General features: G+C 45.6%; 1 protein-coding gene across 5 annotated transcripts in view; it reads left to right on the forward strand.

Annotated features, from left to right (window-relative positions):
* plekhg4b (pleckstrin homology domain containing, family G (with RhoGef domain) member 4B) overlaps window positions 1-15,453 on the forward strand; it is a 320,410-nt gene that overhangs the window by 71,424 nt on the left and 233,533 nt on the right. Inside the window, exon 1 of one of the 5 annotated variants that reach the window (XM_085989109.1) lies at window positions 998-1,383. The exons of the other annotated variants lie outside the window; for them this stretch is intronic. The gene's annotated coding sequence lies outside the window, so the exon portion shown is untranslated. Of the gene's footprint in view, window positions 1-997; window positions 1,384-15,453 lie in introns of those variants that run through there. 5 annotated transcript variants of the gene reach the window in all.

Genomic DNA, 15,453 nt, shown 5'->3' on the forward strand with positions numbered 1-15,453 from the left:
AAGAAGTTTGGATATTTTCCATTTCAGCTGTGGCTCAGTGAGTCAGAAGGTTGTGGCTTCAGGTTCCACTACAGAGACTTGAGAACAAATTCCAGGCTGATACTTCAGTGCAGTACTGAGGGAGCTTCCGCTGCTTTATCAGAGGTGCTGTCTTTCAGATGCGATGTTAACCTGAGGCCCTGTCTACGCCCTCAGGTGGACATAAAAGCTCCCACAGCACTATATTAAAGAGGAACAGGGGAGTTCTCCCAGTATCCTGGTCAATATTTATTCCTCAGTCTCATCACTAAAACAGATTATCTGGTCATTATCATGATGCTGTTTGTGGGAGCTTGCTGTGCGCAAATTGGCTGCCGCATTTCCAACATTACAACAGTGACTGCACTTTGAAAGCACTTTATTAGCTGTAAATCACTTTAAAACGCCCTGAGGTCGCGAAAGGCGCTATTTAAATGCAAGTCTTTTCTATCCGTCTTTCCTTTTCCTTTGTCTTCTGGAGGAGCACTTGTATGACAAACTATTTTCTTGTTAACTTGCAAACACATCACCCTAAGTCAGGTCAAAATGCGTCTTGTCACTTTAGTGCAGTGTCATTATGAAGAAAATTGCTTTCACCTCTTCAGAACTTTCTCCCTCTTGGGATCAAAAAACAGTTTGCCAAACTTGAATACAATGTCTCTTTAACAAATAATTACCTTACTGTATGATCTGGTCCAACTGTAGGGTGGGGTTTTGGCAGCTATTTTCCTTTGTTACCTTTCAGAACTTGTAACTGTTGGTGTCAAACGAATGAATGTGCTCCATAATAAATCTGAAAAAATGGATTAAGCTGCTGTTGTCAGGCTATCAAAGTCAAAGGAAATTACATCATGAAAGAGAAGCAGACTGCCTTTTTTTTTAACCTTCTTTTTATTTTATAATCCTGTTGAAAATGCCACCATTGTTTTCTGATTTGATGTAGAATCACAGACACCTAGGCGTTCTTATCAAAGTAAGATCATTTTGCGTTTTCTCTGGAAGTGAGACACCTGCCTAGTCTGACATTGTTCTTGTCCATTAGTCCTCAGTTCGCGTTTCATCCAGCATGAGCTGTATTCGGAGTTTCACCACAAAATTTGAAGATAATTACAGGGTTCGTGCAACACAGGTGCAGAAGGAGAATGCATGGAACTGCTAAGAATTTTTTCTCTGAGGCGAGGGTGTCTACTTTCAGTGAGTTAGGGCATGTGTTCAGTGCTAACAACAGTTCAGTCACTGTGCTTCTTACAAGGATATGGCTAAGAAGGCTGAACAATAATTTCTTTCAATAGTAGCTGTTATTTGAGGACCTGCAAACGTAGTATTCAGTGGGACTGACGGCTGTACTTCCTTTCTTGAGAAATGGTGAGTGCGGAGTTAATCATAGCAGCTTTTGACGGGACAATGTTTGCACCTAATGTAGCATCTGCTATTTAACCATTTCCTACTAACAGATTTAAACTGCTTATCAACCAGTTCACATAATGCAAGAACATTGTGCAGCAGTAGGAATTACAACTGTTGCTTCATTTTGTGACTGGGGATAGTTTTGCTATTGTGAGACCCCCCAGCTAACACAGGTATGGCTATGTGTACAGGACAATGCTGCTTAAAGTTGGTTCTGCACAGGAACAATCACTGCACCCCCCCGCTGTGAATCTGAGTCAGTCCCTTCCTTGCTTGAAAACCTTAGGCTGCGCATGAATGAGAAAGTACAATTCATTATCAAGGTGATTAACAAACAGATATTTAATTAATTAATTTGTTTCACAATTACAATGTACCCGTACCTTTTAGCATTTGCTTAGTTTTTGATGGGCAGAGTGGAAAAATACACAAGGAATTGCTTAAAGTTAAGGAATATTTTGGTGAAACATCAGCTAGATGTAGGGAACCCTATTATTGGTCAGTTTTGTCAACTAGAGGTTAAGTGACATGGAGCTGCTGAAGTTGTACCTGTCCGAATTTGTGTTCAACCAATTTTTGTCGCCAGTTTTTCTCCTCGCCTTCTCCCCTCAAGGTGTTGACTCCTTGGTGGGGTACAATTCCGCAGATAATTGCTAGCCCATCGATACTCTGCCTTGGTAGTGAGTGTCAACAGGCAATTCAACCACAAGAGCATCACAGACAAGCCAGTACCTGAATCGTGATTGGGAGCAAGAGCCCTGGCTACAATTTACCCCCCCTCCGAATTTAAGATTTGCTGAGGTCAACTATAGCACGATTATTACCCTGTTTAGCGGAGATCACCTAACTCACTAGGCTAGGGGTCAAACCTGGGATCGGTCTGGCTTTTGCATCCCAGCTAATCCCTGTGTAAACCCATGGGGCAAAATTCAGTTGCTTTGCACCTCCCGTTAGCACCCTAAGGTTAGCGGCAACGGTAGCCGGTAGCGCCTCATGGTGCTGCGCCTCTGGCGATGACGTCATTGCCATGCGCAGCGCCCCGCTCGTGCCCTGGCCGCAAACGTTGGTTGCGCCCCCTGATGTACCTCCAGACACTATGTCCGACAGGATCAGGGGGGCATACGTGCAGCCACGGCGGCGATATTTAAAGGGGAGGTGCTGGTCGGCCTTTTTTGTTGGGCGCCTGCCAGCACCTGTCTCCTCTGCCGTCCCCCTGCGGGGTGCCGGCTGCGATCGGGTAGCTTGGCACTCCTCTTCAGTGCCGGGCTCTCTTGCCAGCACCCCGCTCCCTGGTGGTCTAGCTGGGCTCCGGTTTGCGCTGTGCAAGGCCCCTCCCCTTTAATAAGGGGAGGAAGGCCTGCAGTACTGCGGCGTGACGTGCTGGCGCTCGTGGCACGTAGCCCCCCGATATTGGGCTGGAGTGCCCCAAGAGGGAGGGGAGCACTTCCAGTAGCGCCCCGCCTCCTGCTTGGGGTGCTACCATCGAACTAAAAGTAGTGCACCAGCGAAGTTAGCGCCCCAAAGGAACATAGGAACAGGGGTAGGCCATTCAATCCCTCGAGCCTGCTCTGCCATTCTATTGGGCGGATCTGTACCTCAACTCAATTTACCAGCCTCAGCTACATATCCCTTGATACCCTTACCCAACAAAAACCTATCGATCTCCGTCTTGGGCTGTCTTCCGTTTCACAGTTGGGTTGTACATTTTTATGTGTTCATGTTTGTGGCTCAGGTTGTATCTGTGATAGTGAGTTTTTAGTTTTGAAAGAAAATGGTGCAATGTGACTGCAGCCAAACTGGTGTGAGCTCGGGTGTCAGTCAGCATCAGGAGGAGGCAGTCTCTCCTCACTTTGCCTTGACACCAGCTGCAGCAGATGTGTAACTCGTGCAAAACCAACTTCACCATTCAAATTTCAAAAGTCCCAGTGGTCTGACTGATGAGATTGCGGTAATTTTCCTAATATTCATTCCCAACTCCCAACCTTCGGTGGTCGAGAGTGAATATCAGGAAGTCTGACGTGCTGGGAGCGCACAGCCATGAAATTATCCCTTGCACCTTTAACGTTAGCAAAGAGCCAGTGGGACAAATGGCTCTTTGCTCACGTTAAAAACAATTTCATTGGAATCTCCGCTGATGGTTGAGAGGCTAAGTTCAGTACCCAGAGTGGAACTGGGCCACACAGACCAAGAAGATTGCTTCCCTGGACTGTCCTAAGTTAGCTGGTCTCAGTAGGAGAGGCACCAATTGGATTTAGGGAAGGGAAGTGTCAGCTGTGGGTAGCACTCTAGTCTCTGAGTCAGAAGGTTGTGGGTTCAAGTCCCACTCCAGAGACTTGAGCATAATAATCTAGGCTGACACTCCAGTGCAGTGCTGAGGGAGTGCTGCACCGATGGAGGTGCCGTCTTTCAGAGGAGATGTTAAACCAAGGCCCCGTCTACCCTCTCAGGTGGATGTAAAAGATCCCATGACACTATTCGAAGAAGAGCAGGGGTGTTATCCCCCGGCGTCCTGACCAATCAACATAACAAAAAGCACATTATCTGGCCATTGACACATTGCTGTTTGTGGGCGCTTGCTGTCTGCAAATTGGCTGCCACGTTTCTATATTACAACAGTGACTACGCTTCAAAAAAAAGTACTTCATTGGCTGTGAAGCGCTTTGGGACATCTGGTAGTCATGAAAGGCGCTATATAAATGCAAATCTTTCTTTCTATGGATTCTACTCTGATCACCATCTAATGTCCTACTTTACATCAGTGACTATAATTCTAAAGTACTTCATTGGCTGTAAAGCGCTTTGGGACGTCCTGAGGTCGGGAAAGGTTCTATACAAATGCAAGTCTTGCTTTTCCCAATGGCTCCTGCTGGAAAGTGAGAGTGCGGGAGGACAGAATCAAGCTTGGGTGTGATGCTTCCCATAGTTGAACAATACACTGCCTAGATTCACAGATGAAGACTGGACATGTGGGTGTAGTGCTGGTGGGCTGCCCATGGTGAGAGGATAGAAAAGGAGGGGATAAGTTAGAGCAACAAAAAAAAATCCAGTGCATGCCAGAGGAGGCCTTTGACCCTTCTACACAAAGATGCCCACACTGACGCACAGTGCTCTACTTATCCCTGAAGTTGCACACAACTGGATACCAACTTTAGTCTGGGTGGAATGACCCAGCTTGGGGCAAGCGCATTATTATCCTCAACATCTGTCCCTTGTGTCTCTGCGCCTGTGTCTGGTTTTCCCAGAGGGTATTCACACCCAATATGATACTGCTACTAATTTGTGTACCTACGCTGGCAGGAAGCCTTGCGTTTTAATAAAGACTGACATTTGACAGGTGCCATATGCGTAAACAGTAGTTTTGTGTTTACTTTACTTTAAGCACAGTATTATTAGCTTTGAAAATGAATAGCAACTTATAAGATTCCAGTCTTTGATTTTTGCAGCTTATAGGCTCGCTGTCTGGGCTCACACCCGAACAATGGGATAAGGGATACAGAGAGCTGCCAGATCTGAGGGAAACATACCCAGTGGGAGTCGCCACTTTCAAGAGAGGCAGGGAGAAATGGGAGCGGGAGAAGCTCGAATTAATGGGCTTTGCATACAGGGGTATATGGATTTTTTTTCATTCACGGGATGTGAGCACCATTGGCAAGACTGGCATTTATTCCCTATTCCTAGTTTCCCTGAGCTTGATAGAACCGAGTGGCTTTCTAGGCCTACTTCAGAGGGCAGCTGAGAGTCAACCACGTTAGTATGAGACTGGAGTCACGTATAGGCCAGACCGGGTAAGGACGGCAGGTTTCCATCCCTAAAGGAGCTTAGTGAACCAGTTGGGGCTTTACGACAATCCGACAGCTTCACACTCACTTTTACTGATGCCAGTTTTTATTTTCACTGAATTTGAACTGAATTCATATTCTTAAACTGCCCGGGTGGGATTTGAACTTGCATTTTTGAACTCTGGATTATTTGTCCAACTGTTGTATGTGAAGCATTGGGCCATGCATACAAATCGCAGGTTGTGATTTTAATTGGTGGTTCAGTGGTAGCATTCCCGCCTCAGAGTGTGAAGGTGCAGGGTTCAAACCCCGCTCCAGACACTCCCAGCCAGTGAAGACCAGAGATCCGGCTCAGAATCCTGGGTTGACATCAGGGTGGGATGCTCTCGTCCGGTGACTGTGGCAGGCCCCCATCCCCCCCTTATCATACGGGTTGTGGGAGCTCATAAAACCCTTCCGTCGTATTAGACTAACCACCTTATTGGCTGGGATAAAGATGGTTACGGCCATGGAAGGAGTGTTCACGTGGCGACCTGTCAGACTTTTAATCAGCCAGCGCATCTTCCACTACTTCACACTATTCTCCAAGGGAAGAGGGTGAAGATGCGAAAACAAAGACCAAGCTAAAGGAGGCAATTGCAGAACCTATAGATTGATTGCCAGTCACAGTTTTGTTACTTTTGTTTAGATTTGGTAGCCAACCAGATAAGCACATTTGCAGAATCACCCTGCTCTCTGCTCTGATTCAAACAGATAATCGCTGGTATGTGGAGGGCAGCAAAAGAAGACAGACAGGCCCCTCCTGTAAATATCTAATAGTTCTTATTCTTCAAATTGGGTTCTCCTGCGCCTGCCAACATTCCTACTCTTTCCCTGTAGAACCACATGTCTTGACTGGAGAAGGAATTCCTTGTATAATTTTTTAGGCAGGCAGCTTTGACCAGAAGCAGACAACTAACGAGATGAATCAATATTGGATGAGCAGAAATTTTCTCCAATTAATATTAGAAAGACCAAAGTCTGCCACAAACTCCGTTCCCGAGCCACCGACTCCATCCCTCTCCCGAGCATCTGTCTGATTCTGAACCAGACTGTTCGCAACATTGGTATCATATTTGACCCTGAAATGAGCTTCCGATCACATATCCGCAGCATAACTAACACTGCCTATTTCCACCTCCGTAACATCGCCTGCCTCTGGCCCTGCCTCAGCTCATCTGCTGCTGAAACCCTCATCCATGCCTCTGTTACCTTTAGACTTGACTATTCCAATGCACTCCTGGCTGGCCTCCCATGTTTTACCCTACGTAAACTTGAGGTCATCCAAAACTCGGCTGCCCGTGTCCTAACTCGCACCAAGTCCCAACACATCACCCCTGTGCTCGCTGACCTACATTGGCTCCTGTGGTAAACCACTGTTATACCTGTCTGTATGTGTATGTGTATTCCACTAGGTACAGGTCTGGACATGCCTCGGCTGACTCCTCCCACTATTCCAGGTATATAAGTGACTACCTCCCAGTCCCTTAGTATTCTGGACGGGTCGACCACTCGAGACAAGACCTTCATTCTTTAGTTAATAAAAGCCTGGTTGTTACTCGCTTAACCTCAGTCTTTTGAGTAATTGATGACGCATCAGCTCCCAGTTAAGCAACGCCTTGATTTTAAAATTCTCATCCTTGTTTTCAAATCCCTCCATGGCCTCGCCCCTCCCTATCTCTGTAATCTCCTTCAGCCCCACAACCACCCCCCCCACCCCCGAGATATCTGCGCTCCTCTAATTCTGCCCTCTTGAGCATCCCTGATTATAATCGCTCAACCATTGGTGGCCGTGCCTTCTGTTGCCTAGGCTCTAAGCTCTGGAACTCCCTCCCTAAACCTCTCTGCCGCTCTACCTCTCGCTCCTCCTTTTAAGATGATCCTTATAACCTACCTCTTTGGTCAAGCTTCTGGTCATCTGCCCTAATTTCTCCTTATGTGGCTTGGTGTCAATTTTTTTTCTTATAACCCTCCTGTGAAGCGCCTTGGCATGTTTTACTATGTTAAAGATGCTATATAAATACAAGTTGTTGTTGTGGTTGTTGAATCATGCTGCTGTTCTGTGTGGTACAGGTAGATGTTGCGTGTATTCAAGCACTGTCTAATGTGTTCTTCTTTTCCCCTCTTACTTTCTCATCTCCTTCCCAGCTAAATCATACTAGGGAATAGGTCCACAGGTGTCAGCACCCTTCCAGTACCTTACACCAGTGTGAGCCCAGACTGCATATGACAGCTATTTGACTGTAGTAGGCAGTGCAGGCATGACTGACCCTTTCCACAACAATAACAAAAATTTGCATTTATATAGCACCTTTTAATGTAGTAAAACATCCCAAGGCGCTTCACAGGAGCGCTATCAAACAAAATTTGACACTGAGTCATATAAGGAGATATTAGGAAAGGTGACTAAACGATTGGTCAAAGAGGTAGGTTTTAAGGAGAATCTTTAAGTAGGAGAGAGAGGTAGAGAGGCGAAGAGCTTTAGGGAAGGAATTCTAGAGCTTGGGGCGTACATGGCTGAAGGCACAACCACCAATAGTGGAGGGGTGAAGGTAATCGGGGATATGCAATGGGCCAGAATTGGAGGAGCGCAGAAACCTGAGGTTTGTAGGACTGGAGGAGATTAAAGAGATAGAGAGGGGCGAGGCGATGGAGGGATTTGAACACAAGAATAACAATATTAAAATCGAGTTTTTGCCAGACCGGGAGCCAAGGTAGGTCAGCGAGCACAGGTGATGGGTGAACGGGGCTTGGTGCGAGTTAGCATACGGGCAGCAGAGCTTTGGATGAGCTGAAGGTCCCGGGGGGTGGAGGATGGCCTGGAAGGCATTGGAATAGTCGAGTCTGGAGGTGACAAAGGCATGGAAGAGTGATTCAGCACCAGGGGCCCACACGCATGCATACACGCACCCATACCATTACTGGAGAGCAAACAGTAGCGGGAACCCTGTCTGAATCTTCCCCTCCATAGCCCAATTGTAGCACCCCTACTACCCACCTCAGCTGACGTGTCATAGATTGTGGATCAAACCTGGGACCTCCTGGTCTGTATGTCTCAGTAACGCGTCATGCAGTTCATTTTACCAACCAACTCAACGAGGGAGCCTATCCCTCGTGGAGTTAATGCATGCATTTCCCTGCAGCTGACCTCTGTTCTTGGCTCATGGCATGTAGGACGAAGACTAAGCTCCGAGTACGATAGCAAAATACTGCAGATGTTGGAAATCCGAAATAACAACAGAAAATGCTGGAAAAACTCAGCAAGTCAGGCAACATCCGTGGAGAGAAATTTGAGTCAACTCAAATTTCTCTCCACGGATGTTGCCTGACTTGCTGAGTTTTTCCAGCATTTTCTGTTGTTACTAAGCTCCGAGTAACCGACTTTCTTTCGGAGGAAAGCTCCTCTCGAGGGATGTTTTGTGAACTGACGCAGGGCTGATCATATACAGTCCAGTGATCAATCGACAGTGCACACATTTTGGAATTGCATCCCATAGTTTGCCAAACGCTATAGACAGTTAAAAAAAATTGTCATAACTGGAAAAAATAAACCCCATAAACAGCAATTAAAATCACCACCTGAGAGTTGTAACATAATTTTGGGGCTTTTAAATGTAAGAAAGGATCCTGGTTCTCCAAGTGTTTATTTGTACAGGAACGATCTTTCTAAACATAGGGGCTGCAATAATTATATTTTCTTCCTGCTCCAGATGGAACTAATTATCTTCTTTTTGGTGGTTTGAACTTGCTGGCCACTGGTGACAAGGCTACCAGTAAACGAAATAAACTTTGTATCATCAAATGTGACTGTGGTTAACCCTGATAGTAAATTAAATTTACCGCTGCTCTGCTACTGCATCACTCCCAAATAAAACGTTCTTAAAGACTTTTATGATCGCTAGTAATTCCATTCTACTCTGTTGACTCAATAATAATGAATGGAAGAGTGAGATTCTGATAGGTTTGATGTCTCCACAACAACAACTTGCATTAAGCTAGTGCCTTTAATGTAGAACAATGGCCCAAGGCGCATCCCAGAGGCTTAAGCAAATAAAATGGATACGGAGCCAAAGGAGGAGATGTGAGGAGGGGTGACTAAAAGCTCGGTCAAAGAGATGGGCTTTAAGGAGGGTCGTAAAGGAAAAGAGGATGGTGGAGCATTTGACTGGTTTAGGGAAGAAATTCAGCTTGCGAGTTAGACTAAAGACAAAGCACCAATAGTAAGGCATTGTGGGGGCGGGGGGAAGGATGCTGAAGTGGCCAGAGTCTGAGGAATGGAGAGTTTGAGAGCAGGTTACAGAAAGGGAGGGGTGAGCCCATGAAGGGATTTTATTACGAGGTTGAGAATTTTAAATTTGGGACATTGAGAGCCAGTGTAGTTCCGTGAGGACAGGGGTGATTGACAAATGGGACTTCTGTTCTGTAAGATTCTATGAGCTACAGTCATGGTGTTTGAAACCACAGAAAATGAATACTTATTGGTGTTAGACTGTGGCTTTGTGCGTTATTTCTTTTTAAACAGCTCTTGATTTTTAGTTGTGTCTGTGATTCCACAGCAGCTCTGACCTAAAAGAATGATATGGTTTTTGGGTTTAAGTTGTACTGCACAATATTAGAAACAAAATCAGTACTTTGAAGGGGCTAACAGCTTCATTAAAATAGCTGACAGGCAAATCTTATTAACGGGTTAATAATTTTAATATATTTGCTAATATCACGCAGCTGTGTGCTTATTTGTGTTTGACACTAGTCATTCTCAGTCAATCAATGGTCTTCTTTTGCTGTACACTTCCGCCATCTTTGGTTTTTTTAGGCTTATAAATTGTGATAATCTAGATGAGTAGTGTTGGTGCTAGGAGATTGAACTGTCCTCCATTTCAGGAAACCAATGTTTGGTCCTGGGTGACAAAATGCAGATATAGGAGCCCGAGTAGCTCATTCAGCCTCAAGCCTGTTCCACCATTCAAGGACTGATTTGCACCTTGACTCCATTTACCCACCTTTGTTCCATATCCCTTAATACCCTTACCCAACACAAATCTATCGATCTTGGTTTTGATCATTCCAGTTGACCCAGCAGCTACAGCCTTTTGAGGAGAGGGACCCAAATTTCCACTACCCTTTGTGTGGAAAAAGTGCTTCCTGATTTCAGTCCTAAATGGACTAGCTCTAATTATACGATTACACCCCCTTGTTCTGAATTCCCAGTTATGTTATTAAAAAGATTGCAATCATCCAAAGAATGCACTTTAGAGCTTGTATCTCCAGAACACTAAATCTAAGCTCCAGAAATAGTTTATTTTCAAGTATGCAAGAACAATATAAAATCACAGAGATCACTAGGTTAATTTTGAATGTATCAGAGGCACTCATTCACCACCATTGAAAATGAGAAATTCCCCATCCATTAAAACCAATTCCTCACATACCCCCACAGTCCTTTGAATCATCCAGCACAGAAGGAGGCCATTTGACCCAGCGTATCTGTGCCAGCTCTTTGAAAGAGCTATCCAATTCATCCCACAACCCTGCTCTTTCCCCATAGCCCATCAAATTTTTCCTTTGCAAGTATATATCCAAATCCCAAGTCCCAGAGCAATACGCTCCTGATCAACTGAGATTATCTGACGAGGCTGTAACACATGAAGCTCATCTCCTCGGGTAGAATGGGTAGTGCGTGTCATGGCTGCCGGCAAGCCAGTTCAGAGCAGCACAGTCGGAGGCCTGCTATGGATCACTTGTCTGCTAACTCAGTCAGGAAGTTATCCAGACTTCCTAAACCGAGAGAACCTACCGATCAGCAGCATAATTGATTCTTTAATAAAATTCTTTAAAATTCCTTCTTGGGGATGTGGGCATCACTGGCAAGGCCATCATTTATTGCCCATCCTTGTTTACTCTGAGAAGGAGGTGCCGGCTGTTCTAGCAGTTTGATACAACTGAGTGGCTTGCTAGGGTAGTTAAGTAAGCATCAACCACGTTGGTGTGGGACTGGAGTCATGGGCAGGATTTTCATTGGGCCGTGGAGGCGGGATTGGAGGCGTGTAGAGGGTTAAAATCCTGAAATCGGGGGGGGCACGAATCCATCCCGCCCCCAACCCGCCTCCATGCCAGTTTCAAAAGAAGCGGGTACCCACCCCGCACTGGGACCCGCCTCTCCGAGGCAGGAAGGGGATTAGTGCCAATTAACTGCCTGTTAACAGGTAGTAAACAGGCAGTTTTTAGCCTAATCCCTATTTTTATTGGTGAAGTGTGGGATTCCCGACGGCTCCAAACCACGCCAAGTTAGCGAGGCGGGCTGAAGGGCTTGGAGGGGTCGAGATGTTCGGTGTTCAGGTGAGTGATGGGTGCACGAGTACAGAGGTAAGTGTGTTTGGTGTGTAAAGTGTTTAAAGAAGTTTTACATACCTTTACTTACCTTTACAGTCTTCCTTCCTTCAGGTCTTGGGAGTCCCTCATCTCACCGGCACAGAAAGCAGAATGGCCGCGAGCTGTCAAAATCTGCAGCATTCAGCTTTCTGTCCCAGAGAGATCGCTAAATCATCCTGAGAGGAAGGAATTAACTTAGAGTACAGATTGTCAGTGTTTGACAGCTTCAAACAGCTGTCAAATGCTGATATTTCATCTGTCAAAATCTCTTGACAGATGAAATGTTAATCTGTGACATCACCTGTTGCCGGGTGGCCCTTAATTGGCCTGCTGAGCCCACTGGGCGGGCTTAACAAGGTCAATCAAGTGAAAATCGCGTGGGTTGGCCACAACTCGATGGAGGCGGGACTACAACCTCGAAAGTTGTAGTCCCGCCTCCTACACGCCTCCTCAATGAAAATCCAGCCCATAGAGGCCAGACTGGGCGAGGACGGCAGGTTTCCTTCCCTAAAGGACATTAATGAACCAGTTGGGGTTTTTACGACAATCACTTTTCAGTCATCTCATTTAATGACAGCTATTCAAAATACTGTAGCCACATCCCCATCAACCAAAATTTATATTCTGTGATCAAACGCTTTATATTTTATTAATGTAATTTGAAACTCCAAATTAATTTCAAGTCAACTTAATGATGAATCAACTCGTTGGCGCATTCTCCACAGCCAAAAATTGATTTTACCGCGGGAGAAAATACATCTTTAACTCATTTGTCTGTTCAGATATATCAACTTATTCATAAGTCATTTGTCAGCATTTTTGAGTGGTTTGCTATATTTTCAGATTATTTTTTGTCAATCCAAGTAGCATTTTGTGAAAATTAAACAATTATAGTTAACAAAGGATTTTTAAAAGCAAAAATGTATTTCCCTCAATTAATTTACCATAAACATTCTGATGTGAAAATATAAGTTAAGGCAGATCTGGGAATGGCCGCACCTGCACTTAATCACTTTGCTTCTTTACCCTTATTCACCAGGGAGATTATTTTTATCGGCTGTGCTCAAGGATGTTCCTATTTTGGGTGCGCAGTGTCAGGTATGGGCTGACCCCAGATGCAGAGTAAAACTCCTCCAACTCTGTCCCAACAAAATATTTTTATTTTAAACAAATTCGCTCACATTTATCTCCCAATAATTCTTCTCTCCTCCCATCCTCACCTCCTTTTGCTGAAGATGTTGGGTCTTCTCCATGGCACAACTCTCCAGGGGTGGGGCACGTGCCCTCCAATACTTAATCCAAGTGTGCATTAACAGGCTATTCAACTGGAGGGGGAATCGCAGTCAAGCTCTATCCTCCCCTCATCCACAGAGGTACGCTTCTAGCGGTGGGAACTATTACGTCCGTGAATGATTGAGACACGGACAGCAGGAGTTGAACAAAACAAGTCTTTACTGATGGAAGTCAATAGTGAAACTGAAAACAACAGAGGCTCACTAGCGCCTTTTATACAGGGGTGGTCACTGCCGGTACTGCAGTCTGAGACCAGTTATTCTATTAAAGGTACATACGCAACAATTCCTCCCCTTTTAGATAAACAGTACATAACATTCATTTAACAACTAAATGATAACTAATTACAATCACAATTACGGTTGCTAGATCCATTGGTTAAGTTTAAGCAATTATAAGTTCAGTCTTTGAGGAGGCTTCCTGATTCTGTCTGGATAACGCCTCTTTGGGGTATCAGGTTCTTCTGGCAATGTTGAGTCGGGATCAATGTCATTGTTTGGTTCATCTGCTTCCAATATTACCGGTTCTGCGGTAGCTGCAATTGGAACGTTTGATCAGATCGTGGTGTGGAGTTGATGTTTTCCAGTGACTCTAGAATCTGGTCAGCATGGCGTCTTACAATGCTCTCCCCAACGTCCATGGTATACATGAGAGGTCCTTGCCGTGTACAAATCGTTCCTGGCTGCCATTTCTCAGTGCGGTAGTCCCGGGCCAAAACTGGTTGACCTATCTTAAAACTCCTGGTCGGCCTTTCACTCATATTCTGAAACTGCCTGTTCTCCACATCTCTTCGGACGTTTGGCTTAACCAAATCCAAGCGGCATCGTAGTCTTCGATTGAAGAATATCATGGCTGGAGTTTGGTTGGTAACCGCATGTGTCGCATTCCGGTAGGCAAACAAGAAGTTGTCCACCTTGTGTTGTAGGGGTATATCTTCATTACACATTGCCTTGATAGCCTTCTTGAATGTTTGGACAAACCTCTCGGCCAATCCATTAGTGGCTGGATGATATGGGGCAGATGTGTAATGCTTAACACCATTGTTCTTTAAGAACCTCCGGAACTCTTCAGACACAAACTGTGGTCCATTGTCAGAGCAAATCTGTTCAGGCAGCCCATTCCTGGCGATATGGTTCGTAAAACTGTGATAGTTTTTTCCGTGGTGGTTGAGGACATTTTTATTACCTCTGGCCACTTTGAATGTGCATCCACCGCAATTAAAAACATCGAGTCCATGAAGGGACCAGCAAAATCAATGTGCACCCTTTGCCATGGAGATGAGGGCCACTACCATGGATGCAGAGGAGCTTGTGGTGGGGCGTTTTGGACCTTCTGGCATTCTGCACAGCTCTTGGTCATCTCTTCGATTTCTCTATCGATTCCCGGCCACCACACAAACGCTCTGGCTAAGCTCTTCATTTTTACCCCACCCAGATGACCCTCATGAAGCTCATTGAGCACTCTATCCGTCAACTTAGGTGGAATTACTACTCTGGATCCACACATCAAGGTTCCTCTGCACACTGACAGCTGTTCTCTTCTCGGCGAGAATGCTGGCAGCAGTGGTTCGCCATGTGCTGGCCATCCCTTCACCGTTAAATCATAGACCCGTGATAGTGTCAGGTCATTCCGTGTTTCCTTTTCTATGTTTGCATTCGTCACAGGGAGACATTCGACTATGGTCGAGTGGAATAACTCCATTGGATCCACTGCAAGGTCTTCTTCTTCCACCGTCGGCAACGGTAGGCGTGAGAATCCATCAGCATTCCCATGCTGTTTAGTTCCTTTGTACTCGATGTCATATTGGTGTGCCCCTAGGAAAAGGGACCACCTCTGCAGCCGTTGTGCTGTCATTATCGGTACGCCCTTCTGAGGGTTGAAAATGGAGACAAGAGGTTGATGATCGGTTAGTAGAGTAAATTTTTGACCGTGCAGGTAGTGATTGAACTTCTTCACCCCCACACTAGGCTGAGGGCCTCTCTGTCAATCTGGGCGTAGTTACGCTCGGCAGAAGTTAACGAGCTTGACGCAAAAGCTATCGGCCTCTCTAAACCATCAAGGAATTTATGTGACAGTACCGCCCCAATGCCGTAGCGAGACGCATCACACGCCAGTCTGATCGGCAGTGCTGGGTTGTAGTGAGCCAATACTTCCCTTGAAGTGATTAAGTCCTTACTCTTCTGAAAGGCCCGCTTACAATCATCGCTCCATTTCCATGCTACCCCCGTTCATAGCAGGGCATTCAGTGGGTGCAGAATTGTCGACAAATTCGGCAAAAACTTATGATAGTAATTCACCAATCCGAGGAATGACCTCAGTTGCGACACATTTTCAGGCGCTGGGGCCTTAACAACCGCTTCAATTTTGTCAGGGGACTTATGTAACCCCTCTTCATCAATCACGTAGCCACAATACGATATCTGTTTCTTAAAAAATTCGCACTTGGGGCGGTTGGCTCGCAGCCCATGTTCCCGTAGTCTAGTGAGCACCTGTTCTAGGTTGTTAAGGTGTTCACTGTCATCTTCACCTGTCACAAGGATGTCGTCCA

This window comes from Somniosus microcephalus, chromosome 5 (assembly GCF_052327205.1).
Source record: "Somniosus microcephalus isolate GS21.2 chromosome 5, FLI_Smic_1.0, whole genome shotgun sequence".
NCBI classification, from domain to species: Eukaryota; Metazoa; Chordata; class Chondrichthyes; order Squaliformes; family Somniosidae; genus Somniosus; species Somniosus microcephalus.